The following is a 27,680-nucleotide window of genomic DNA, read 5'->3' as shown; positions in this document are numbered from 1 at the left end:
AATTCTGTTTCCGAGGATAAAAACCCATCTGTTTCCACCGAAAAACATATCAGGGGATCGTTTGCAACAGTTTACCAACATTTTTGAGTGAATTGCAGAAAGTCAGATTTTTGCTGAAATTGTGACCGCGCGGCTTAGGTTTTTTTTCAAAAAAAGTTGTTCAGACGTCGAGGGCTAATTCTGTTTCCGAGGATAAAAACCCATATGTTTCCACCGAAAAACATATCAGGGGATCGTTTGCAACAGTTTGCCAACATTTTTGAGTGAATTGCAGAACGTCAGATTTTTGCTGAAATTGGGACCGCGCGGCTTAGGGTTTTTTTTCAAAAAAAGTTGTTCAGACGTCGAGTGCTAATTCTGTTTCTGAGGATAAAAACCCATCTGTTTCCACCGAAAAACATTTCAGGGGATCGTTTGCAACAGTTTGCCAACATTTTTGAGTGAATTGCAGAACGTCAGATTTTTGCTGAAATTGTGACCGCGCTGCTTAGGGATTTTTTCAAAAAAAGTTGTTCAGACGTCCACGGCTAATTCTGTTTCCAAGGATAAAAACCCATCTGTTTCCACCGAAAAACATATCAGGGGATCGTTTGCAACAGTTTGCCAACATTTTTGAGTGAATTGCAGAACGTCAGATTTTTGCTGAAATTGTGACCGCGCAGCTTAGCGATTTTTTTCAAATAAAGTTGTTCAGACTTCGAGGGCTAATTCTGTTTCCGAGGATAAAAACCCATCTGTTTCCACCGAAAAACATATCAGGGGATCGTTTGCAACAGTTTGCCAACATTTTTGAGTGAATTGCAGAACGTCAGATTTTTGCTGAAATTGTGACCGCGCGGCTTAGGGTTTTTTTCAAAAAAAGTTGTTCAGACGTTGAGGGCTAATTCTGTTTCCGAGGATAAAAACCCATCTGTTTCCACCGAAAAACATATCAGGGGATCATTTGCAACAGTTTGCCAACATTTTTGAGTGAATTGCAGAACGTCAGATTTTTGCTGAAATTGTGACCGCGCGGCTTAACGATTTTTTTCAAAAAATTTGTTCAGACGTCGAGGGCGAATTTTGTTTCTGAGGATAAAAACCCATCTGTTTCCACCGGAAAACATATCAGGGGATCGTTTGCAACAGTTTGCCAACATTTTTGAGTGAATTGCAGAACGTCAGATTTTTGCTGAAATTGTGACCGCGCGGCTTAGGGATTTTTTCAAAAATTTGTTCAGACGTTGAGGGCTAATTTTGTTTCCGAGGATAAAAACCCATCTGTTTCCACCGAAAAACATTTCAGGGGATCGTTTGCAACAGTTTGCCAACATTTTTGAGTGAATTGCAGAACGTCAGATTTTTGCTGAAATTGTGACCGCGCGGCTTAGGGATTTTTTTTTAAAAAAAATTTCAGACGTCCACGGCTAATTCTGTTTCCGAGGATAAAAACCCATCTGTTTCCAACAAAAAACATTTCAGGGGATCGTTTGCAACAGTTTGCCAACATTTTTGAGTGAATTGCAGAACGTCAGATTTTTGCTGAAATTGTGACCGCGCGGCTTAGGGTTTTTTTCAAAAACAGGTGTTCAGACGTTAAGGGCTAATTCTGTTTCCGAGGATAAAAACCCATCTGTTTCCACCGAAAAACATATCAGGGGATCGTTTGCAACAGTTTGCCAACATTTTTGAGTGAATTGCAGAACGTCAGATTTTTGCTGAAATTGTGACCGCGCGGCTTAGGGTTTTTTTTCAAAAAAAGTTGTTCAGACGTCGAGTGCTAATTCTGTTTCTCAGGATAAAAAGCTATATGTTTCCACTGAAAAACATTTCAGGGGATCGTTTGCAACAGTTTGCCAACATTTTTGAGTGAATTGCAGAACGTCAGATTTTTGCTGAAATTGTGACCGCGCGGCTTAGGGATTTTTTCAAAAAAGTTGTTCAGACGTCGAGTGCTAATTCTGTTTCTGAGGATAAAAACCCATCTGTTTCCACCGAAAAACATTTCAGGGGATCGTTTGCAACAGTTTGCCAACATTTTTGAGTGAATTGTAGAACGTCAGATTTTTGCTGAAATTGTGACCGCGCGGCTTAGGGATTTTTTCAAAAAAAGTTGCTCAGACGTCGAGGGCTAATTCTGTTTCCGAGGATAAAAACCCATCTGTTTCCACCGAAAAACATATCAGGGGACCGTTTGCAACAGTTTACCAACATTTTTGAGTGAATTGCAGAAAGTCAGATTTTTGCTGAAATTGTGACCGCGCGGCTTAGGTTTTTTTTCAAAAAAAGTTGTTCAGACGTCGATGGCTAATTCTGTTTCCGAGGATAAAAACCCATATGTTTCCACCGAAAAACATATCAGGGGATCGTTTGCAACAGTTTGCCAACATTTTTGAGTGAATTGCAGAACGTCAGATTTTTGCTGAAATTTTGACCGCGCGGCTTAGTGTTTTTTTCAAAAAAAGTTGTTCAGACGTTGAGGGCTAATTCTGTTTCCGAGGATAAAAACCCATCTGTTTCCACCGAAAAACATATCAGGGGATCGTTTGCAACAGTTTGCCAACATTTTTGAGTGAATTGCAGAACGTCAGATTTTTGCTGAAATTTTGACCGCGCGGCTTAGTGTTTTTTTCAAAAAAAGTTGTTCAGACGTTGAGGGCTAATTCTGTTTCCGAGGATAAAAACCCATCTGTTTCCACCGAAAAACATTTCAGGGGATCGTTTGCAACAGTTTGCCAACATTTTTGAGTGAATTGCAGAACGTCAGATTTTTGCTGAAATTGTGACCGCGCGGCTTAGGGATTTTTTCAAAAAAAGTTGTTCAGACGTCCACGGCTAATTCTGTTTCCGAGGATAAAAACCCATCTGTTTCCACCGAAAAACATATCAGGGGATCGTTTGCAGCAGTTTGCCAACATTTTTGAGTGAATTGCAGAACGTCAGATTTTTGCTGAAATTGTCACCGCGCGGCTTAGGGTTTTTTTCAAAAAAAGTTGTTCAGACGTTGAGGGCTAATTCTGTTTTTGAGGATAAAAACCCATCTGTTTCCACCGAAAAACATATCAGGGGATCGTTTGCAACAGTTTGCCAACATTTTTGAGTGAATTGCAGAACGTCAGATTTTTGCTGAAATTATGACCGCGCGGCTTAGCGATTTTTTTCAAATAAAGTTGTTCAGACTTCGAGGGCTAATTCTGTTTCCGAGGATAAAAACCCATCTGTTTCCAACAAAAAACATTTCAGGGGATCGTTTGCAACAGTTTGCCAACATTTTTGAGTGAAGTGCAGAACGTCAGATTTTTGCTGAAATTGTGACCGCGCGGCTTAGGGTTTTTTTCAAAAACAGGTGTTCAGACGTCGAGGGCTAATTCTGTTTCCGAGGATAAAAACCCATCTGTTTCCACCGAAAAACATATCAGGGGATCGTTTGCAACAGTTTGCCAATATTTTTGAGTGAATTGCAGAACGTCAGATTTTTGCTGAAATTGTGACCGCGCGGCTTAGGGTTTTTTTTCAAAAAAAGTTGTTCAGACGTCGAGTGCTAATTCTGTTTCTCAGGATAAAAAGCTATCTGTTTCCACTGAAAAACATTTCAGGGGATCGTTTGCAACAGTTTGCCAACATTTTTGAGTGAATTGCAGAACGTCAGATTTTTGCTGAAATTGTGACCGCGCGGCTTAGGGATTTTTTCAAAAAAAGTTGTTCAGACGTCGAGTGCTAATTCTGTTTCTGAGGATAAAAACCCATCTGTTTCCACCGAAAAACATATCAGGGGATCGTTTGCAACAGTTTGCCAACATTTTTGAGTGAAGTGTAGAACGTCAGATTTTTGCTGAAATTGTGACCGCGCGGCTTAGGGATTTTTTCAAAAAAAGTTGCTCAGACGTCGAGGGCTAATTCTGTTTCCGAGGATAAAAACCCATCTGTTTCCACCGAAAAACATATCAGGGGATCGTTTGCAACAGTTTACCAACATTTTTGAGTGAATTGCAGAAAGTCAGATTTTTGCTGAAATTGTGACCGCGCGGCTTAGGTTTTTTTTCAAAAAAAGTTGTTCAGACGTCGATGGCTAATTCTGTTTCCGAGGATAAAAACCCATATGTTTCCACCGAAAAACATATCAGGGGATCGTTTGCAACAGTTTGCCAACATTTTTGAGTGAATTGCAGAACGTCAGATTTTTGCTGAAATTTTGACCGCGCGGCTTAGGGTTTTTTTCAAAAAAACTTGTTCAGACGTTGAGGGCTAATTCTGTTTCCGAGGATAAAAACCCATCTGTTTCCACCGAAAAACATATCAGGGGATCGTTTGCAACAGTTTGCCAACATTTTTGAGTGAATTGCAGAACGTCAGATTTTTGCTGAAATTGTGACCGCGCGGCTTAGGGTTTTTTTTTCAAAAAAAGTTGTTCAGACTTCGATGGCTAATTCTGTTTCCAAGGATAAAAACCCATCTGTTTCCACCGAAAAACATTTTAGGGGATCGTTTGCAACAGTTTGCCAACATTTTTGAGTGAATTGCAGAACGTCAGATTTTTGCTGAAATTGTGACCACGCAGCTTAGGGATTTTTTCAAAAAAAGTTGTTCAGACGTCCACGGCTAATTCTGTTTCCGAGGATAAAAACCCATCTGTTTCCACCGAAAAACATATCAGGGGATCGTTTGCAACAGTTTACCAACATTTTTGAGTGAATTGCAGAAAGTCAGATTTTTGCTGAAATTGTGACTGCGCGGCTTAGGTTTTTTTTCAAAAAAAGTTGTTCAGACGTCGAGGGCTAATTCTGTTTCCGAGGATAAAAACACATCTGTTTCCACCGAAAAACATTTTAGGGGATTGTTTGCAACAGTTTGCCAACATTTTTGAGTGAATTGCAGAACGTGAGATTTTTGCTGAAATTGTGACCACGCGGCTTAGGGATTTTTTCAAAAAAAGTTGCTCAGACGTCGAGGGCTAATTCTGTTTCCGAGGATAAAAACCCATCTGTTTCCACCGAAAAACATATCAGGGGATCGTTTGCAACAGTTTGCCAACATTTTTGAGTGAATTGCAGAACGTCAGATTTTTGCTGAAATTGTGACCGCGCGGCTTAGGGTTTTTTTCAAAAAGAGTTGTTCAGACGTTGAGGGCTAATTCTGTTTCCGAGGATAAAAACCCATCTGTTTCCACCGAAAAACATATCAGGGGATCGTTTGCAACAGTTTGCCAACATTTTTGAGTGAATTGCAGAATGACCGCGCGGCTTAGGGTTTTTTTTCAAAAAAAGTTGTTCAGACGTCGAGTGCTAATTCTGTTTCTGAGGATAAAAACCCATCTGTTTCCACCGAAAAACATTTCAGGGGATCATTTGCAACAGTTTGCCAACATTTTTGAGTGAATTGCAGAACGTCAGATTTTTGCTGAAATTGTGACCGCGCGGCTTAGGGATTTTTTCAAAAAAAGTTGTTCAGACGTCCACGGCTAATTCTATTTCCAAGGATAAAAACCCATCTGTTTCCACCGAAAAACATATCAGGGGATCGTTTGCAACAGTTTGCCAACATTTTTGAGTGAATTGCAGAACGTCAGATTTTTGCTGAAATTGTGACCGCGCGGCTTAGGGTTTTTTTCAAAAAAAGTTGTTCAGACGTTGAGGGCTAATTCTGTTTCCGAGGATAAAAACCCATCTGTTTCCACCGAAAAACATATCAGGGGATCATTTGCAACAGTTTGCCAACATTTTTGAGTGAATTGCAGAACGTCAGATTTTTGCTGAAATTGTGACCGCGCGGCTTAGCGATTTTTTTCAAAAAATTTGTTCAGACGTCGAGGGCTAATTCTGTTTCTGAGGATAAAAACCCATCTGTTTCCACCGGAAAACATATCAGGGGATCGTTTGCAACAGTTTGCCAACATTTTTGAGTGAATTGCAGAACGTCAGATTTTTGCTGAAATTGTGACCGCGCGGCTTAGGGATTTTTTCAAAAAAAGTTGTTCAGACGTCGAGTGCTAATTCTGTTTCTGAGGATAAAAACCCATCTGTTTCCACCGAAAAACATTTCAGGGGATCGTTTGCAACAGTTTGCCAACATTTTTGAGTGAAGTGTAGAACGTCAGATTTTTGCTGAAATTGTGACCGCGCGGCTTAGGGATTTTTTCAAAAAAAGTTGCTCAGACGTCGAGGGCTAATTCTGTTTCCGAGGATAAAAACCCATCTGTTTCCACCGAAAAACATATCAGGGGATCGTTTGCAACAGTTTACCAACATTTTTGAGTGAATTGCAGAAAGTGAGATTTTTGCTGAAATTGTGACCGCGCGGCTTAGGTTTTTTTTCAAAAAAAGTTGTTCAGACGTCGATGGCTAATTCTGTTTCCGAGGATAAAAACCCATATGTTTCCACCGAAAAACATATCAGGGGATCGTTTGCAACAGTTTGCCAACATTTTTGAGTGAATTGCAGAACGTCAGATTTTTGCTGAAATTTTGACCGCGCGGCTTAGGGTTTTTTTCAAAAAAAGTTGTTCAGACGTTGAGGGCTAATTCTGTTTCCGAGGATAAAAACCCATCTGTTTCCACCGAAAAACATATCAGGGGATCGTTTGCAACAGTTTGCCAACATTTTTGAGTGAATTGCAGAACGTCAGATTTTTGCTGAAATTGTGACCGCGCGGCTTAGGGTTTTTTTTTTCAAAAAAAGTTGTTCAGACTTCGATGGCTAATTCTGTTTCCAAGGATAAAAACCCATCTGTTTCCACCGAAAAACATTTTAGGGGATCGTTTGCAACAGTTTGCCAACATTTTTGAGTGAATTGCAGAACGTGAGATTTTTGCTGAAATTGTGACCACGCGGCTTAGGGATTTTTTCAAAAAAAGTTGCTCAGACGTCGAGGGCTAATTCTGTTTCCGAGGATAAAAACCCATCTGTTTCCACCGAAAAACATATCAGGGGATCGTTTGCAACAGTTTGCCAACATTTTTGAGTGAATTGCAGAACGTCAGATTTTTGCTGAAATTGTGACCGCGCGGCTTAGGGTTTTTTTCAAAAAGAGTTGTTCAGACGTTGAGGGCTAATTCTGTTTCCGAGGATAAAAACCCATCTGTTTCCACCGAAAAACATATCAGGGGATCGTTTGCAACAGTTTGCCAACATTTTTGAGTGAATTGCAGAACGTCAGATTTTTGCTGAAATTGTGACCGCGCGGCTTAGGGTTTTTTTTCAAAAAAAGTTGTTCAGACGTCGAGTGCTAATTCTTTTTCTGAGGATAAAAACCCATCTGTTTCCACCGAAAAACATTTCAGGGGATCGTTTGCAACAGTTTGCCAACATTTTTGAGTGAATTGCAGAACGTCAGATTTTTGCTGAAATTGTGACCGCGCGGCTTAGGGATTTTTTCAAAAAAGGTTGTTCAAACGTCCACGGCTAATTCTATTTCCAAGGATAAAAACCCATCTGTTTCCACCGAAAAACATATCAGGGGATCGTTTGCAACAGTTTGCCAACATTTTTGAGTGAATTGCAGAACGTCAGATTTTTGCTGAAATTGTCACCGCGCGGCTTAGGGTTTTTTAAAAAAAAGTTGTACAGACGTTGAGGGCTAATTCTGTTTTTGAGGATAAAAACCCATCTGTTTCCACCGAAAAACATATCAGGGGATCGTTTGCAACAGTTTGCCAACATTTTTGAGTGAATTGCAGAACGTCAGATTTTTGCTGAAATTGTGACCGCGCGGCTTAGCGATTTTTTTCAAATAAAGTTGTTCAGACTTCGAGGGGTAATTCTGTTTCCGAGGATAAAAACCCATCTGTTTCCACCGAAAAACATATCAGGGGATCGTTTGCAACAGTTTGCCAACATTTTTGAGTGAATTGCAGAACGTCAGATTTTTGCTGAAATTGTGACCGCGCGGCTTAGGGTTTTTTTCAAAAAAAGTTGTTCAAACGTCCACGGCTAATTCTATTTCCAAGGATAAAAACCCATCTGTTTCCACCGAAAAACATATCAGGGGATCGTTTGCAACAGTTTGCCAACATTTTTGAGTGAATTGCAGAACGTCAGATTTTTGCTGAAATTGTCACCGCGCGGCTTAGGGTTTTTTAAAAAAAAGTTGTACAGACGTTGAGGGCTAATTCTGTTTTTGAGGATAAAAACCCATCTGTTTCCACCGAAAAACATATCAGGGGATCGTTTGCAACAGTTTGCCAACATTTTTGAGTGAATTGCAGAACGTCAGATTTTTGCTGAAATTGTGACCGCGCGGCTTAGCGATTTTTTTCAAATAAAGTTGTTCAGACTTCGAGGGGTAATTCTGTTTCCGAGGATAAAAACCCATCTGTTTCCACCGAAAAACATATCAGGGGATCGTTTGCAACAGTTTGCCAACATTTTTGAGTGAATTGCAGAACGTCAGATTTTTGCTGAAATTGTGACCGCGCGGCTTAGGGTTTTTTTCAAAAAAAGTTGTTCAGACGTTGAGGGCTAATTCTGTTTCCGAGGATAAAAACCCATCTGTTTCCACCGAAAAACATATCAGGGGATCATTTGCAACAGTTTGCCAACATTTTTGAGTGAATTGCAGAACGTCAGATTTTTGCTGAAATTGTGACCGCGCGGCTTAGCGATTTTTTTCAAAAAATTTGTTCAGACGTCGAGGGCTAATTCTGTTTCCGAGGATAAAAACCCATCTGTTTCCACCGAAAAACATATCAGGGGATCGTTTGCAACAGTTTGCCAACATTTTTGAGTGAATTGCAGAACGTCAGATTTTTGCTGAAATTGTGACCGCGCGGCTTAGGGTTTTTTTCAAAAAAAGTTGTTCAGACGTTGAGGGCTAATTCTGTTTCCGAGGATAAAAACCCATCTGTTTCCACCGAAAAACATATCAGGGGATCATTTGCAACAGTTTGCCAACATTTTTGAGTGAATTGCAGAACGTCAGATTTTTGCTGAAATTGTGACCGCGCGGCTTAGCGATTTTTTTCAAAAAATTTGTTCAGACGTCGAGGGCTAATTCTGTTTCTGAGGATAAAAACCCATCTGTTTCCACCGGAAAACATATCAGGGGATCGTTTGCAACAGTTTGCCAACATTTTTGAGTGAATTGCAGAACGTCAGATTTTTGCTGAAATTGTGACCGCGCGGCTTAGGGATTTTTTCAAAAAAAGTTGTTCAGACGTCGAGTGCTAATTCTGTTTCTGAGGATAAAAACCCATCTGTTTCCACCGAAAAACATTTCAGGGGATCGTTTGCAACAGTTTGCCAACATTTTTGAGTGAAGTGTAGAACGTCAGATTTTTGCTGAAATTGTGACCGCGCGGCTTAGGGATTTTTTCAAAAAAAGTTGCTCAGACGTCGAGGGCTAATTCTGTTTCCGAGGATAAAAACCCATCTGTTTCCACCGAAAAACATATCAGGGGATCGTTTGCAACAGTTTACCAACATTTTTGAGTGAATTGCAGAAAGTGAGATTTTTGCTGAAATTGTGACCGCGCGGCTTAGGTTTTTTTTCAAAAAAAGTTGTTCAGACGTCGATGGCTAATTCTGTTTCCGAGGATAAAAACCCATATGTTTCCACCGAAAAACATATCAGGGGATCGTTTGCAACAGTTTGCCAACATTTTTGAGTGAATTGCAGAACGTCAGATTTTTGCTGAAATTTTGACCGCGCGGCTTAGGGTTTTTTTCAAAAAAAGTTGTTCAGACGTTGAGGGCTAATTCTGTTTCCGAGGATAAAAACCCATCTGTTTCCACCGAAAAACATATCAGGGGATCGTTTGCAACAGTTTGCCAACATTTTTGAGTGAATTGCAGAACGTCAGATTTTTGCTGAAATTGTGACCGCGCGGCTTAGGGTTTTTTTTTTCAAAAAAAGTTGTTCAGACTTCGATGGCTAATTCTGTTTCCAAGGATAAAAACCCATCTGTTTCCACCGAAAAACATTTTAGGGGATCGTTTGCAACAGTTTGCCAACATTTTTGAGTGAATTGCAGAACGTGAGATTTTTGCTGAAATTGTGACCACGCGGCTTAGGGATTTTTTCAAAAAAAGTTGCTCAGACGTCGAGGGCTAATTCTGTTTCCGAGGATAAAAACCCATCTGTTTCCACCGAAAAACATATCAGGGGATCGTTTGCAACAGTTTGCCAACATTTTTGAGTGAATTGCAGAACGTCAGATTTTTGCTGAAATTGTGACCGCGCGGCTTAGGGTTTTTTTCAAAAAGAGTTGTTCAGACGTTGAGGGCTAATTCTGTTTCCGAGGATAAAAACCCATCTGTTTCCACCGAAAAACATATCAGGGGATCGTTTGCAACAGTTTGCCAACATTTTTGAGTGAATTGCAGAACGTCAGATTTTTGCTGAAATTGTGACCGCGCGGCTTAGGGTTTTTTTTCAAAAAAAGTTGTTCAGACGTCGAGTGCTAATTCTTTTTCTGAGGATAAAAACCCATCTGTTTCCACCGAAAAACATTTCAGGGGATCGTTTGCAACAGTTTGCCAACATTTTTGAGTGAATTGCAGAACGTCAGATTTTTGCTGAAATTGTGACCGCGCGGCTTAGGGATTTTTTCAAAAAAGGTTGTTCAAACGTCCACGGCTAATTCTATTTCCAAGGATAAAAACCCATCTGTTTCCACCGAAAAACATATCAGGGGATCGTTTGCAACAGTTTGCCAACATTTTTGAGTGAATTGCAGAACGTCAGATTTTTGCTGAAATTGTCACCGCGCGGCTTAGGGTTTTTTAAAAAAAAGTTGTACAGACGTTGAGGGCTAATTCTGTTTTTGAGGATAAAAACCCATCTGTTTCCACCGAAAAACATATCAGGGGATCGTTTGCAACAGTTTGCCAACATTTTTGAGTGAATTGCAGAACGTCAGATTTTTGCTGAAATTGTGACCGCGCGGCTTAGCGATTTTTTTCAAATAAAGTTGTTCAGACTTCGAGGGGTAATTCTGTTTCCGAGGATAAAAACCCATCTGTTTCCACCGAAAAACATATCAGGGGATCGTTTGCAACAGTTTGCCAACATTTTTGAGTGAATTGCAGAACGTCAGATTTTTGCTGAAATTGTGACCGCGCGGCTTAGGGTTTTTTTCAAAAAAAGTTGTTCAGACGTTGAGGGCTAATTCTGTTTCCGAGGATAAAAACCCATCTGTTTCCACCGAAAAACATATCAGGGGATCATTTGCAACAGTTTGCCAACATTTTTGAGTGAATTGCAGAACGTCAGATTTTTGCTGAAATTGTGACCGCGCGGCTTAGCGATTTTTTTCAAAAAATTTGTTCAGACGTCGAGGGCTAATTCTGTTTCTGAGGATAAAAACCCATCTGTTTCCACCGGAAAACATATCAGGGGATCGTTTGCAACAGTTTGCTAACATTTTTAAGTGAATTGCAGAACGTCAGATTTTTGCTGAAATTGTGACCGCGCGGCTTAGGGATTTTTTCAAAAAAAGTTGTTCAGACGTCGAGGGCTAATTCTGTTTCCGAGGATAAAAACCCATCTGTTTCCACCGAAAAACATTTCAGGGGATCGTTTGCAACAGTTTGCCAACATTTTTGAGTGAATTGTAGAACGTCAGATTTTTGCTGAAATTGTGACCGCGCGGCTTAGGGATTTTTTCAAAAAAAGTTGCTCAGACGTCGAGGGCTAATTCTGTTTCCGAGGATAAAAACCCATCTGTTTCCACCGAAAAACATATCAGGGGATCGTTTGCAACAGTTTACCAACATTTTTGAGTGAATTGCAGAAAGTCAGATTTTTGCTGAAATTGTGACCGCGCGGCTTAGGTTTTTTTTCAAAAAAAGTTGTTCAGACGTCGATGGCTAATTCTGTTTCCGAGGATAAAAACCCATATGTTTCCACCGAAAAACATATCAGGGGATCGTTTGCAACAGTTTGCCAACATTTTTGAGTGAATTGCAGAACGTCAGATTTTTGCTGAAATTTTGACCGCGCGGCTTAGTGTTTTTTTCAAAAAAAGTTGTTCAGACTTCGATGGCTAATTCTGTTTCCGAGGATAAAAACCCATCTGTTTCCACCGAAAAACATATCAGGGGATCGTTTGCAACAGTTTGCCAACATTTTTGAGTGAATTGCAGAACGTCAGATTTTTGCTGAAATTGTGACCGCGCGGCTTAGGGTTTTTTTTCAAAAAAAGTTGTTCAGACGTTGAGGGCTAATTCTGTTTCTGAGGATAAAAACCCATCTGTTTCCACCGAAAAACATTTCAGGGGATCGTTTGCAACAGTTTGCCAACATTTTTGAGTGAATTGCAGAACGTCAGATTTTTGCTGAAATTGTGACCACGCGGCTTAGGGATTTTTTCAAAAAAAGTTGTTCAGACGTCCACGGCTAATTCTGTTTCCGAGGATAAAAACCCATCTGTTTCCACCGAAAAACATATCAGGGGATCGTTTGCAACAGTTTGCCAACATTTTTGAGTGAATTGCAGAACGTCAGATTTTTGCTGAAATTGTCACCGCGCGGCTTAGGGTTTTTTTCAAAAAAAGTTGTTCAGACGTTGAGGGCTAATTCTGTTTTTGAGGATAAAAACCCATCTGTTTCCACCGAAAAACATATCAGGGGATCGTTTGCAACAGTTTGCCAACATTTTTGAGTGAATTGCAGAACGTCAGATTTTTGCTGAAATTGTGACCGCGCGGCTTAGCGATTTTTTTCAAATAAAGTTGTTCAGACTTCGAGGGCTAATTCTGTTTCCGAGGATAAAAACCCATCTGTTTCCACCGAAAAACATATCAGGGGATCGTTTGCAACAGTTTGCCAACATTTTTGAGTGAAGTGCAGAACGTCAGATTTTTGCTGAAATTGTGACCGCGCGGCTTAGGGTTTTTTTCAAAAAAAGTTGTTCAGACGTTGAGGGCTAATTCTGTTTCCGAGGATAAAAACCCATCTGTTTCCACCGAAAAACATATCAGGGGATCATTTGCAACAGTTTGCCTACATTTTTGAGTGAATTGCAGAACGTCAGATTTTTGCTGAAATTGTGACCGCGCGGCTTAGCGATTTTTTTCAAAAAATTTGTTCAGACGTCGAGGGCGAATTCTGTTTTTGAGGATAAAAACCCATCTGTTTCCACCGGAAAACATATCAGGGGATCGTTTGCAACAGTTTGCCAACATTTTTGAGTGAATTGCAGAACGTCAGATTTTTGCTGAAATTGTGACCGCGCGGCTTAGGGATTTTTTCAAAAAAAGTTGTTCAGACGTCCACGGCTAATTCTGTTTCCGAGGATAAAAACCCATCTGTTTCCAACAAAAAACATTTCAGGGGATCGTTTGCAACAGTTTGCCAACATTTTTGAGTGAATTGCAGAACGTCAGATTTTTGCTGAAATTGTCACCGCGCGGCTTAGGGTTTTTTTCAAAAAAAGTTGTTCAGACGTTGAGGGCTAATTCTGTTTTTGAGGATAAAAACCCATCTGTTTGCACCGAAAAACATATCAGGGGATCGTTTGCAACAGTTTGCCAACATTTTTGAGTGAATTGCAGAACGTCAGATTTTTGCTGAAATTGTGACCGCACGGCTTAGGGTTTTTTTTCAAAAAAAGTTGTTCAGACGTCGAGTGCTAATTCTGTTTCTCAGGATAAAAACCTATCTGTTTCCACTGAAAAACATTTCAGGGGATCGTTTGCAACAGTTTGCCAACATTTTTGAGTGAATTGCAGAACGTCAGATTTTTGCTGAAATTGTGACCGCGCGGCTTAGTTTTTTTTTCAAAAAAAGTTGTTCAGACGTTGAGGGCTAATTCTGTTTCCGAGGATAAAAACCCATCTGTTTCCACCGAAAAACATATCAGGGGATCGTTTGCCACAGTTTGCCAACATTTTTGAGTGAATTGCAGAACGTCAGATTTTTGCTGAAATTGTGACCGCGCGGCTTAGGGTTTTTTTTTCAAAAAAAGTTGTTCAGACGTCGAGTGCTAATTCTGTTTCTGAGGATAAAAACCCATCTGTTTCCACCGAAAAACATTTCAGGGGATCGTTTGCAACAGTTTGCCAACATTTTCGAGTGAATTGCAGAACGTCAGATTTTTGCTGAAATTGTGACCGCGCGGCTTAGGGATTTTTTCAAAAAAAGTTGTTCAGACGTCGAGTGCTAATTCTGTTTCTGAGGATAAAAACCCATCTGTTTCCACCGAAAAACATTTCAGGGGATCGTTTGCTACAGTTTGCCAACATTTTTGAGTGAATTGTAGAACGTCAGATTTTTGCTGAAATTGTGACCGCGCGGCTTAGGGATTTTTTCAAAAAAAATTGTTCAGACTTCGATGGCTAATTCTGTTTCCGAGGATAAAAACCCATCTGTTTCCACCGAAAAACATATCAGGGGATCGTTTGCAACAGTTTACCAACATTTTTGAGTGAATTGCAGAAAGTCAGATTTTTGCTGAAATTGTGACCGCGCGGCTTAGGTTTTTTTTCAAAAAAAGTTGTTCAGACGTCGAGGGCTAATTCTGTTTCCGAGGATAAAAACCCATATGTTTCCACCGAAAAACATATCAGGGGATCGTTTGCAACAGTTTGCCAACATTTTTGAGTGAATTGCAGAACGTCAGATTTTTGCTGAAATTGGGACCGCGCGGCTTAGGGTTTTTTTTCAAAAAAAGTTGTTCAGACGTCGAGTGCTAATTCTGTTTCTGAGGATAAAAACCCATCTGTTTCCACCGAAAAACATTTCAGGGGATCGTTTGCAACAGTTTGCCAACATTTTTGAGTGAATTGCAGAACGTCAGATTTTTGCTGAAATTGTGACCGCGCTGCTTAGGGATTTTTTCAAAAAAAGTTGTTCAGACGTCCACGGCTAATTCTGTTTCCAAGGATAAAAACCCATCTGTTTCCACCGAAAAACATATCAGGGGATCGTTTGCAACAGTTTGCCAACATTTTTGAGTGAATTGCAGAACGTCAGATTTTTGCTGAAATTGTGACCGCGCGGCTTAGCGATTTTTTTCAAATAAAGTTGTTCAGACTTCGAGGGCTAATTCTGTTTCCGAGGATAAAAACCCATCTGTTTCCACCGAAAAACATATCAGGGGATCGTTTGCAACAGTTTGCCAACATTTTTGAGTGAATTGCAGAACGTCAGATTTTTGCTGAAATTGTGACCGCGCGGCTTAGGGTTTTTTTCAAAAAAAGTTGTTCAGACGTTGAGGGCTAATTCTGTTTCCGAGGATAAAAACCCATCTGTTTCCAACGAAAAACATATCAGGGGATCATTTGCAACAGTTTGCCAACATTTTTGAGTGAATTGCAGAACGTCAGATTTTTGCTGAAATTGTGACCGCGCGGCTTAACGATTTTTTTCAAAAAATTTGTTCAGACGTCGAGGGCGAATTCTGTTTCTGAGGATAAAAACCCATCTGTTTCCACCGGAAAACATATCAGGGGATCGTTTGCAACAGTTTGCCAACATTTTTGAGTGAATTGCAGAACGTCAGATTTTTGCTGAAATTGTGACCGCGCGGCTTAGGGATTTTTTCAAAAATTTGTTCAGACGTTGAGGGCTAATTTTGTTTCCGAGGATAAAAACCCATCTGTTTCCACCGAAAAACATTTCAGGGGATCGTTTGCAACAGTTTGCCAACATTTTTGAGTGGATTGCAGAACGTCAGATTTTTGCTGAAATTGTGACCGCGCGGCTTAGGGATTTTTTTTTAAAAAAAATTTCAGACGTCCACGGCTAATTCTGTTTCCGAGGATAAAAACCCATCTGTTTCCAACAAAAAACATTTCAGGGGATCGTTTGCAACAGTTTGCCAACATTTTTGAGTGAATTGCAGAACGTCAGATTTTTGCTGAAATTGTGACCGCGCGGCTTAGGGTTTTTTTCAAAAACAGGTGTTCAGACGTTGAGGGCTAATTCTGTTTCCGAGGATAAAAACCCATCTGTTTCCACCGAAAAACATATCAGGGGATCGTTTGCAACAGTTTGCCAACATTTTTGAGTGAATTGCAGAACGTCAGATTTTTGCTGAAATTGTGACCGCGCGGCTTAGGGTTTTTTTTCAAAAAAAGTTGTTCAGACGTCGAGTGCTAATTCTGTTTCTCAGGATAAAAAGCTATATGTTTCCACTGAAAAACATTTCAGGGGATCGTTTGCAACAGTTTGCCAACATTTTTGAGTGAATTGCAGAACGTCAGATTTTTGCTGAAATTGTGACCGCGCGGCTTAGGGATTTTTTCAAAAAAAGTTGTTCAGACGTCGAGTGCTAATTCTGTTTCTGAGGATAAAAACCCATCTGTTTCCACCGAAAAACATTTCAGGGGATCGTTTGCAACAGTTTGCCAACATTTTTGAGTGAATTGTAGAACGTCAGATTTTTGCTGAAATTGTGACCGCGCGGCTTAGGGATTTTTTCAAAAAAAGTTGCTCAGACGTCGAGGGCTAATTCTGTTTCCGAGGATAAAAACCCATCTGTTTCCACCGAAAAACATATCAGGGGACCGTTTGCAACAGTTTACCAACATTTTTGAGTGAATTGCAGAAAGTCAGATTTTTGCTGAAATTGTGACCGCGCGGCTTAGGTTTTTTTTCAAAAAAAGTTGTTCAGACGTCGATGGCTAATTCTGTTTCCGAGGATAAAAACCCATATGTTTCCACCGAAAAACATATCAGGGGATCGTTTGCAACAGTTTGCCAACATTTTTGAGTGAATTGCAGAACGTCAGATTTTTGCTGAAATTTTGACCGCGCGGCTTAGTGTTTTTTTCAAAAAAAGTTGTTCAGACGTTGAGGCCTAATTCTGTTTCCGAGGATAAAAACCCATCTGTTTCCACCGAAAAACATATCAGGGGATCGTTTGCAACAGTTTGCCAACATTTTTGAGTGAATTGCAGAACGTCAGATTTTTGCTGAAATTTTGACCGCGCGGCTTAGTGTTTTTTTCAAAAAAAGTTGTTCAGACGTTGAGGGCTAATTCTGTTTCCGAGGATAAAAACCCATCTGTTTCCACCGAAAAACATTTCAGGGGATCGTTTGCAACAGTTTGCCAACATTTTTGAGTGAATTGCAGAACGTCAGATTTTTGCTGAAATTGTGACCGCGCGGCTTAGGGATTTTTTCAAAAAAAGTTGTTCAGACGTCCACGGCTAATTCTGTTTCCGAGGATAAAAACCCATCTGTTTCCACCGAAAAACATATCAGGGGATCGTTTGCAGCAGTTTGCCAACATTTTTGAGTGAATTGCAGAACGTCAGATTTTTGCTGAAATTGTCACCGCGCGGCTTAGGGTTTTTTTCAAAAAAAGTTGTTCAGACGTTGAGGGCTAATTCTGTTTTTGAGGATAAAAACCCATCTGTTTCCACCGAAAAACATATCAGGGGATCGTTTGCAACAGTTTGCCAACATTTTTGAGTGAATTGCAGAACGTCAGATTTTTGCTGAAATTATGACCGCGCGGCTTAGCGATTTTTTTCAAATAAAGTTGTTCAGACTTCGAGGGCTAATTCTGTTTCCGAGGATAAAAACCCATCTGTTTCCAACAAAAAACATTTCAGGGGATCGTTTGCAACAGTTTGCCAACATTTTTGAGTGAAGTGCAGAACGTCAGATTTTTGCTGAAATTGTGACCGCGCGGCTTAGGGTTTTTTTCAAAAACAGGTGTTCAGACGTCGAGGGCTAATTCTGTTTCCGAGGATAAAAACCCATCTGTTTCCACCGAAAAACATATCAGGGGATCGTTTGCAACAGTTTGCCAATATTTTTGAGTGAATTGCAGAACGTCAGATTTTTGCTGAAATTGTGACCGCGCGGCTTAGGGTTTTTTTTCAAAAAAAGTTGTTCAGACGTCGAGTGCTAATTCTGTTTCTCAGGATAAAAAGCTATCTGTTTCCACTGAAAAACATTTCAGGGGATCGTTTGCAACAGTTTGCCAACATTTTTGAGTGAATTGCAGAACGTCAGATTTTTGCTGAAATTGTGACCGCGCGGCTTAGGGATTTTTTCAAAAAAAGTTGTTCAGACGTCGAGTGCTAATTCTGTTTCTGAGGATAAAAACCCATCTGTTTCCACCGAAAAACATATCAGGGGATCGTTTGCAACAGTTTGCCAACATTTTTGAGTGAAGTGTAGAACGTCAGATTTTTGCTGAAATTGTGACCGCGCGGCTTAGGGATTTTTTCAAAAAAAGTTGCTCAGACGTCGAGGGCTAATTCTGTTTCCGAGGATAAAAACCCATCTGTTTCCACCGAAAAACATATCAGGGGATCGTTTGCAACAGTTTACCAACATTTTTGAGTGAATTGCAGAAAGTCAGATTTTTGCTGAAATTGTGACCGCGCGGCTTAGGTTTTTTTTCAAAAAAAGTTGTTCAGACGTCGATGGCTAATTCTGTTTCCGAGGATAAAAACCCATATGTTTCCACCGAAAAACATATCAGGGGATCGTTTGCAACAGTTTGCCAACATTTTTGAGTGAATTGCAGAACGTCAGATTTTTGCTGAAATTTTGACCGCGCGGCTTAGGGTTTTTTTCAAAAAAAGTTGTTCAGACGTTGAGGGCTAATTCTGTTTCCGAGGATAAAAACCCATCTGTTTCCACCGAAAAACATATCAGGGGATCGTTTGCAACAGTTTGCCAACATTTTTGAGTGAATTGCAGAACGTCAGATTTTTGCTGAAATTGTGACCGCGCGGCTTAGGGTTTTTTTTTCAAAAAAAGTTGTTCAGACTTCGATGGCTAATTCTGTTTCCAAGGATAAAAACCCATCTGTTTCCACCAAAAAACATTTTAGGGGATCGTTTGCAACAGTTTGCCAACATTTTTGAGTGAATTGCAGAACGTCAGATTTTTGCTGAAATTGTGACCACGCAGCTTAGGGATTTTTTCAAAAAAAGTTGTTCAGACGTCCACGGCTAATTCTGTTTCCGAGGATAAAAACCCATCTGTTTCCACCGAAAAACATATCAGGGGATCGTTTGCAACAGTTTACCAACATTTTTGAGTGAATTGCAGAAAGTCAGATTTTTGCTGAAATTGTGACTGCGCGGCTTAGGTTTTTTTTCAAAAAAAGTTGTTCAGACGTCGAGGGCTAATTCTGTTTCCGAGGATAAAAACACATCTGTTTCCACCGAAAAACATTTTAGGGGATTGTTTGCAACAGTTTGCCAACATTTTTGAGTGAATTGCAGAACGTGAGATTTTTGCTGAAATTGTGACCACGCGGCTTAGGGATTTTTTCAAAAAAAGTTGCTCAGACGTCGAGGGCTAATTCTGTTTCCGAGGATAAAAACCCATCTGTTTCCACCGAAAAACATATCAGGGGATCGTTTGCAACAGTTTGCCAACATTTTTGAGTGAATTGCAGAACGTCAGATTTTTGCTGAAATTGTGACCGCGCGGCTTAGGGTTTTTTTCAAAAAGAGTTGTTCAGACGTTGAGGGCTAATTCTGTTTCCGAGGATAAAAACCCATCTGTTTCCACCGAAAAACATATCAGGGGATCGTTTGCAACAGTTTGCCAACATTTTTGAGTGAATTGCAGAATGACCGCGCGGCTTAGGGTTTTTTTTCAAAAAAAGTTGTTCAGACGTCGAGTGCTAATTCTGTTTCTGAGGATAAAAACCCATCTGTTTCCACCGAAAAACATTTCAGGGGATCGTTTGCAACAGTTTGCCAACATTTTTGAGTGAATTGCAGAACGTCAGATTTTTGCTGAAATTGTGACCGCGCGGCTTAGGGATTTTTTCAAAAAAAGTTGTTCAGACGTCCACGGCTAATTCTATTTCCAAGGATAAAAACCCATCTGTTTCCACCGAAAAACATATCAGGGGATCGTTTGCAACAGTTTGCCAACATTTTTGAGTGAATTGCAGAACGTCAGATTTTTGCTGAAATTGTGACCGCGCGGCTTAGGGTTTTTTTCAAAAAAAGTTGTTCAGACGTTGAGGGCTAATTCTGTTTCCGAGGATAAAAACCCATCTGTTTCCACCGAAAAACATATCAGGGGATCATTTGCAACAGTTTGCCAACATTTTTGAGTGAATTGCAGAACGTCAGATTTTTGCTGAAATTGTGACCGCGCGGCTTAGCGATTTTTTTCAAAAAATTTGTTCAGACGTCGAGGGCTAATTCTGTTTCTGAGGATAAAAACCCATCTGTTTCCACCGGAAAACATATCAGGGGATCGTTTGCAACAGTTTGCCAACATTTTTGAGTGAATTGCAGAACGTCAGATTTTTGCTGAAATTGTGACCGCGCGGCTTAGGGATTTTTTCAAAAAAAGTTGTTCAGACGTCGAGTGCTAATTCTGTTTCTGAGGATAAAAACCCATCTGTTTCCACCGAAAAACATTTCAGGGGATCGTTTGCAACAGTTTGCCAACATTTTTGAGTGAAGTGTAGAACGTCAGATTTTTGCTGAAATTGTGACCGCGCGGCTTAGGGATTTTTTCAAAAAAAGTTGCTCAGACGTCGAGGGCTAATTCTGTTTCCGAGGATAAAAACCCATCTGTTTCCACCGAAAAACATATCAGGGGATCGTTTGCAACAGTTTACCAACATTTTTGAGTGAATTGCAGAAAGTGAGATTTTTGCTGAAATTGTGACCGCGCGGCTTAGGTTTTTTTTCAAAAAAAGTTGTTCAGACGTCGATGGCTAATTCTGTTTCCGAGGATAAAAACCCATATGTTTCCACCGAAAAACATATCAGGGGATCGTTTGCAACAGTTTGCCAACATTTTTGAGTGAATTGCAGAACGTCAGATTTTTGCTGAAATTTTGACCGCGCGGCTTAGGGTTTTTTTCAAAAAAAGTTGTTCAGACGTTGAGGGCTAATTCTGTTTCCGAGGATAAAAACCCATCTGTTTCCACCGAAAAACATATCAGGGGATCGTTTGCAACAGTTTGCCAACATTTTTGAGTGAATTGCAGAACGTCAGATTTTTGCTGAAATTGTGACCGCGCGGCTTAGGGTTTTTTTTTTCAAAAAAAGTTGTTCAGACTTCGATGGCTAATTCTGTTTCCAAGGATAAAAACCCATCTGTTTCCACCGAAAAACATTTTAGGGGATCGTTTGCAACAGTTTGCCAACATTTTTGAGTGAATTGCAGAATGTGAGATTTTTGCTGAAATTGTGACCACGCGGCTTAGGGATTTTTTCAAAAAAAGTTGCTCAGACGTCGAGGGCTAATTCTGTTTCCGAGGATAAAAACCCATCTGTTTCCACCGAAAAACATATCAGGGGATCGTTTGCAACAGTTTGCCAACATTTTTGAGTGAATTGCAGAACGTCAGATTTTTGCTGAAATTGTCACCGCGCGGCTTAGGGTTTTTTTAAAAAAAGTTGTACAGACGTTGAGGGCTAATTCTGTTTTTGAGGATAAAAACCCATCTGTTTCCACCGAAAAACATATCAGGGGATCGTTTGCAACAGTTTGCCAACATTTTTGAGTGAATTGCAGAACGTCAGATTTTTGCTGAAATTGTGACCGCGCGGCTTAGCGATTTTTTTCAAATAAAGTTGTTCAGACTTCGAGGGCTAATTCTGTTTCCGAGGATAAAAACCCATCTGTTTCCACCGAAAAACATATCAGGGGATCGTTTGCAACAGTTTGCCAACATTTTTGAGTGAATTGCAGAACGTCAGATTTTTGCTGAAATTGTGACCGCGCGGCTTAGGGTTTTTTTCAAAAAAAGTTGTTCAGACGTTGAGGGCTAATTCTGTTTCCGAGGATAAAAACCCATCTGTTTCCACCGAAAAACATATCAGGGGATCATTTGCAACAGTTTGCCAACATTTTTGAGTGTATTGCAGAACGTCAGATTTTTGCTGAAATTGTGACCGCGCGGCTTAGCGATTTTTTTCAAAAAATTTGTTCAGACGTCGAGGGCTAATTCTGTTTCTGAGGATAAAAACCCATCTGTTTCCACCGGAAAACATATCAGGGGATCGTTTGCAACTGTTTGCTAACATTTTTAAGTGAATTGCAGAACGTCAGATTTTTGCTGAAATTGTGACCGCGCGGCTTAGGGATTTTTTCAAAAAAAGTTGTTCAGATGTCGAGGGCTAATTCTGTTTCCGAGGATAAAAACCCATCTGTTTCCACCGAAAAACATATCAGGGGATCGTTTGCAACAGTTTGCCAACATTTTTGAGTGAATTGCAGAACGTGAGATTTTTGCTGAAATTGTGACCACGCGGCTTAGGGATTTTTTCAAAAAAAGTTGCTCAGACGTCGAGGGCTAATTCTGTTTCCGAGGATAAAAACCCATCTGTTTCCACCGAAAAACATATCAGGGGATCGTTTGCAACAGTTTGCCAACATTTTTGAGTGAATTGCAGAACGTCAGATTTTTGCTGAAATTGTGACCGCGCGGCTTAGGGTTTTTTTCAAAAAGAGTTGTTCAGACGTTGAGGGCTAATTCTGTTTCCGAGGATAAAAACCCATCTGTTTCCACCGAAAAACATATCAGGGGATCGTTTGCAACAGTTTGCCAACATTTTTGAGTGAATTGCAGAACGTCAGATTTTTGCTGAAATTGTGACCGCGCGGCTTAGGGTTTTTTTTCAAAAAAAGTTGTTCAGACGTCGAGTGCTAATTCTTTTTCTGAGGATAAAAACCCATCTGTTTCCACCGAAAAACATTTCAGGGGATCGTTTGCAACAGTTTGCCAACATTTTTGAGTGAATTGCAGAACGTTAGATTTTTGCTGAAATTGTGACCGCGCGGCTTAGGGATTTTTTCAAAAAAGGTTGTTCAAACGTCCACGGCTAATTCTATTTCCAAGGATAAAAACCCATCTGTTTCCACCGAAAAACATATCAGGGGATCGTTTGCAACAGTTTGCCAACATTTTTGAGTGAATTGCAGAACGTCAGATTTTTGCTGAAATTGTCACCGCGCGGCTTAGGGTTTTTTAAAAAAAAGTTGTACAGACGTTGAGGGCTAATTCTGTTTTTGAGGATAAAAACCCATCTGTTTCCACCGAAAAACATATCAGGGGATCGTTTGCAACAGTTTGCCAACATTTTTGAGTGAATTGCAGAACGTCAGATTTTTGCTGAAATTGTGACCGCGCGGCTTAGCGATTTTTTTCAAATAAAGTTGTTCAGACTTCGAGGGCTAATTCTGTTTCCGAGGATAAAAACCCATCTGTTTCCACCGAAAAACATATCAGGGGATCGTTTGCAACAGTTTGCCAACATTTTTGAGTGAATTGCAGAACGTCAGATTTTTGCTGAAATTGTGACCGCGCGGCTTAGGGTTTTTTTCAAAAAAAGTTGTTCAGACGTTGAGGGCTAATTCTGTTTCCGAGGATAAAAACCCATCTGTTTCCACCGAAAAACATATCAGGGGATCATTTGCAACAGTTTGCCAACATTTTTGAGTGAATTGCAGAACGTCAGATTTTTGCTGAAATTGTGACCGCGCGGCTTAGCGATTTTTTTCAAAAAATTTGTTCAGACGTCGAGGGCTAATTCTGTTTCTGAGGATAAAAACCCATCTGTTTCCACCGGAAAACATATCAGGGGATCGTTTGCAACTGTTTGCTAACATTTTTAAGTGAATTGCAGAACGTCAGATTTTTGCTGAAATTGTGACCGCGCGGCTTAGGGATTTTTTCAAAAAAAGTTGTTCAGACGTCGAGGGCTAATTCTGTTTCCGAGGATAAAAACCCATCTGTTTCCACCGAAAAACATTTCAGGGGATCGTTTGCAACAGTTTGCCAACATTTTTGAGTGAATTGTAGAACGTCAGATTTTTGCTGAAATTGTGACCGCGCGGCTTAGGGATTTTTTCAAAAAAAGTTGCTCAGACGTCGAGGGCTAATTCTGTTTCCGAGGATAAAAACCCATCTGTTTCCACCGAAAAACATATCAGGGGATCGTTTGCAACAGTTTACCAACATTTTTGAGTGAATTGCAGAAAGTCAGATTTTTGCTGAAATTGTGACCGCGCGGCTTAGGTTTTTTTTCAAAAAAAGTTGTTCAGACGTCGATGGCTAATTCTGTTTCCGAGGATAAAAACCCATATGTTTCCACCGAAAAACATATCAGGGGATCGTTTGCAACAGTTTGCCAACATTTTTGAGTGAATTGCAGAACGTCAGATTTTTGCTGAAATTTTGACCGCGCGGCTTAGTGTTTTTTTCAAAAAAAGTTGTTCAGACTTCGATGGCTAATTCTGTTTCCGAGGATAAAAACCCATCTGTTTCCACCGAAAAACATATCAGGGGATCGTTTGCAACAGTTTGCCAACATTTTTGAGTGAATTGCAGAACGTCAGATTTTTGCTGAAATTGTGACCGCGCGGCTTAGGGTTTTTTTTCAAAAAAAGTTGTTCAGACGTCGAGTGCTAATTCTGTTTCTGAGGATAAAAACCCATCTGTTTCCACCGAAAAACATTTCAGGGGATCGTTTGCAACAGTTTGCCAACATTTTTGAGTGAATTGCAGAACGTCAGATTTTTGCTGAAATTGTGACCACGCGGCTTAGGGATTTTTTCAAAAAAAGTTGCTCAGACGTCGAGGGCTAATTCTGTTTCCGAGGATAAAAACCCATCTGTTTCCACCGAAAAACATATCAGGGGATCGTTTGCAACAGTTTGCCAACATTTTTGAGTGAATTGCAGAACGTCAGATTTTTGCTGAAATTGTGACCGCGCGGCTTAGGGTTTTTTTCAAAAAAAGTTGTTCAGACGTTGAGGGCTAATTCTGTTTCCGAGGATAAAAACCCATCTGTTTCCACCGAAAAACATATCAGGGGATCATTTGCAACAGTTTGCCAACATTTTTGAGTGAATTGCAGAACGTCAGATTTTTGCTGAAATTGTGACCGCGCGGCTTAGCGATTTTTTTCAAAAAATTTGTTCAGACGTCGAGGGCTAATTCTGTTTCTGAGGATAAAAACCCATCTGTTTCCACCGGAAAACATATCAGGGGATCGTTTGCAACTGTTTGCTAACATTTTTAAGTGAATTGCAGAACGTCAGATTTTTGCTGAAATTGTGACCGCGCGGCTTAGGGATTTTTTCAAAAAAAGTTGTTCAGATGTCGAGGGCTAATTCTGTTTCCGAGGATAAAAACCCATCTGTTTCCACCGAAAAACATATCAGGGGATCGTTTGCAACAGTTTGCCAACATTTTTGAGTGAATTGCAGAACGTGAGATTTTTGCTGAAATTGTGACCACGCGGCTTAGGGATTTTTTCAAAAAAAGTTGCTCAGACGTCGAGGGCTAATTCTGTTTCCGAGGATAAAAACCCATCTGTTTCCACCGAAAAACATATCAGGGGATCGTTTGCAACAGTTTGCCAACATTTTTGAGTGAATTGCAGAACGTCAGATTTTTGCTGAAATTGTGACCGCGCGGCTTAGGGTTTTTTTCAAAAAGAGTTGTTCAGACGTTGAGGGCTAATTCTGTTTCCGAGGATAAAAACCCATCTGTTTCCACCGAAAAACATATCAGGGGATCGTTTGCAACAGTTTGCCAACATTTTTGAGTGAATTGCAGAACGTCAGATTTTTGCTGAAATTGTGACCGCGCGGCTTAGGGTTTTTTTTCAAAAAAAGTTGTTCAGACGTCGAGTGCTAATTCTTTTTCTGAGGATAAAAACCCATCTGTTTCCACCGAAAAACATTTCAGGGGATCGTTTGCAACAGTTTGCCAACATTTTTGAGTGAATTGCAGAACGTTAGATTTTTGCTGAAATTGTGACCGCGCGGCTTAGGGATTTTTTCAAAAAAGGTTGTTCAAACGTCCACGGCTAATTCTATTTCCAAGGATAAAAACCCATCTGTTTCCACCGAAAAACATATCAGGGGATCGTTTGCAACAGTTTGCCAACATTTTTGAGTGAATTGCAGAACGTCAGATTTTTGCTGAAATTGTCACCGCGCGGCTTAGGGTTTTTTAAAAAAAAGTTGTACAGACGTTGAGGGCTAATTCTGTTTTTGAGGATAAAAACCCATCTGTTTCCACCGAAAAACATATCAGGGGATCGTTTGCAACAGTTTGCCAACATTTTTGAGTGAATTGCAGAACGTCAGATTTTTGCTGAAATTGTGACCGCGCGGCTTAGCGATTTTTTTCAAATAAAGTTGTTCAGACTTCGAGGGCTAATTCTGTTTCCGAGGATAAAAACCCATCTGTTTCCACCGAAAAACATATCAGGGGATCGTTTGCAACAGTTTGCCAACATTTTTGAGTGAATTGCAGAACGTCAGATTTTTGCTGAAATTGTGACCGCGCGGCTTAGGGTTTTTTTCAAAAAAAGTTGTTCAGACGTTGAGGGCTAATTCTGTTTCCGAGGATAAAAACCCATCTGTTTCCACCGAAAAACATATCAGGGGATCATTTGCAACAGTTTGCCAACATTTTTGAGTGAATTGCAGAACGTCAGATTTTTGCTGAAATTGTGACCGCGCGGCTTAGCGATTTTTTTCAAAAAATTTGTTCAGACGTCGAGGGCTAATTCTGTTTCTGAGGATAAAAACCCATCTGTTTCCACCGGAAAACATATCAGGGGATCGTTTGCAACTGTTTGCTAACATTTTTAAGTGAATTGCAGAACGTCAGATTTTTGCTGAAATTGTGACCGCGCGGCTTAGGGATTTTTTCAAAAAAAGTTGTTCAGACGTCGAGGGCTAATTCTGTTTCCGAGGATAAAAACCCATCTGTTTCCACCGAAAAACATTTCAGGGGATCGTTTGCAACAGTTTGCCAACATTTTTGAGTGAATTGTAGAACGTCAGATTTTTGCTGAAATTGTGACCGCGCGGCTTAGGGATTTTTTCAAAAAAAGTTGCTCAGACGTCGAGGGCTAATTCTGTTTCCGAGGATAAAAACCCATCTGTTTCCACCGAAAAACATATCAGGGGATCGTTTGCAACAGTTTACCAACATTTTTGAGTGAATTGCAGAAAGTCAGATTTTTGCTGAAATTGTGACCGCGCGGCTTAGGTTTTTTTTCAAAAAAAGTTGTTCAGACGTCGATGGCTAATTCTGTTTCCGAGGATAAAAACCCATATGTTTCCACCGAAAAACATATCAGGGGATCGTTTGCAACAGTTTGCCAACATTTTTGAGTGAATTGCAGAACGTCAGATTTTTGCTGAAATTTTGACCGCGCGGCTTAGTGTTTTTTTCAAAAAAAGTTGTTCAGACTTCGATGGCTAATTCTGTTTCCGAGGATAAAAACCCATCTGTTTCCACCGAAAAACATATCAGGGGATCGTTTGCAACAGTTTGCCAACATTTTTGAGTGAATTGCAGAACGTCAGATTTTTGCTGAAATTGTGACCGCGCGGCTTAGGGTTTTTTTTCAAAAAAAGTTGTTCAGACGTCGAGTGCTAATTCTGTTTCTGAGGATAAAAACCCATCTGTTTCCACCGAAAAACATTTCAGGGGATCGTTTGCAACAGTTTGCCAACATTTTTGAGTGAATTGCAGAACGTCAGATTTTTGCTGAAATTGTGACCACGCGGCTTAGGGATTTTTTCAAAAAAAGTTGTTCAGACGTCCACGGCTAATTCTGTTTCCGAGGATAAAAACCCATCTGTTTCCACCGAAAAACATATCAGGGGATCGTTTGCAACAGTTTGCCAACATTTTTGAGTGAATTGCAGAACGTCAGATTTTTGCTGAAATTGTCACCGCGCGGCTTAGGGTTTTTTTCAAAAAAAGTTGTTCAGACGTTGAGGGCTAATTCTGTTTTTGAGGATAAAAACCCATCTGTTTCCACCGAAAAACATATCAGGGGATCGT

Source organism: Podarcis bocagei (genome assembly GCF_964188305.1).
Source record: "Podarcis bocagei genome assembly, chromosome: 12".
Classification (NCBI taxonomy): domain Eukaryota; kingdom Metazoa; phylum Chordata; class Lepidosauria; order Squamata; family Lacertidae; genus Podarcis; species Podarcis bocagei.
This window is presented reverse-complemented; position numbering follows the sequence as displayed.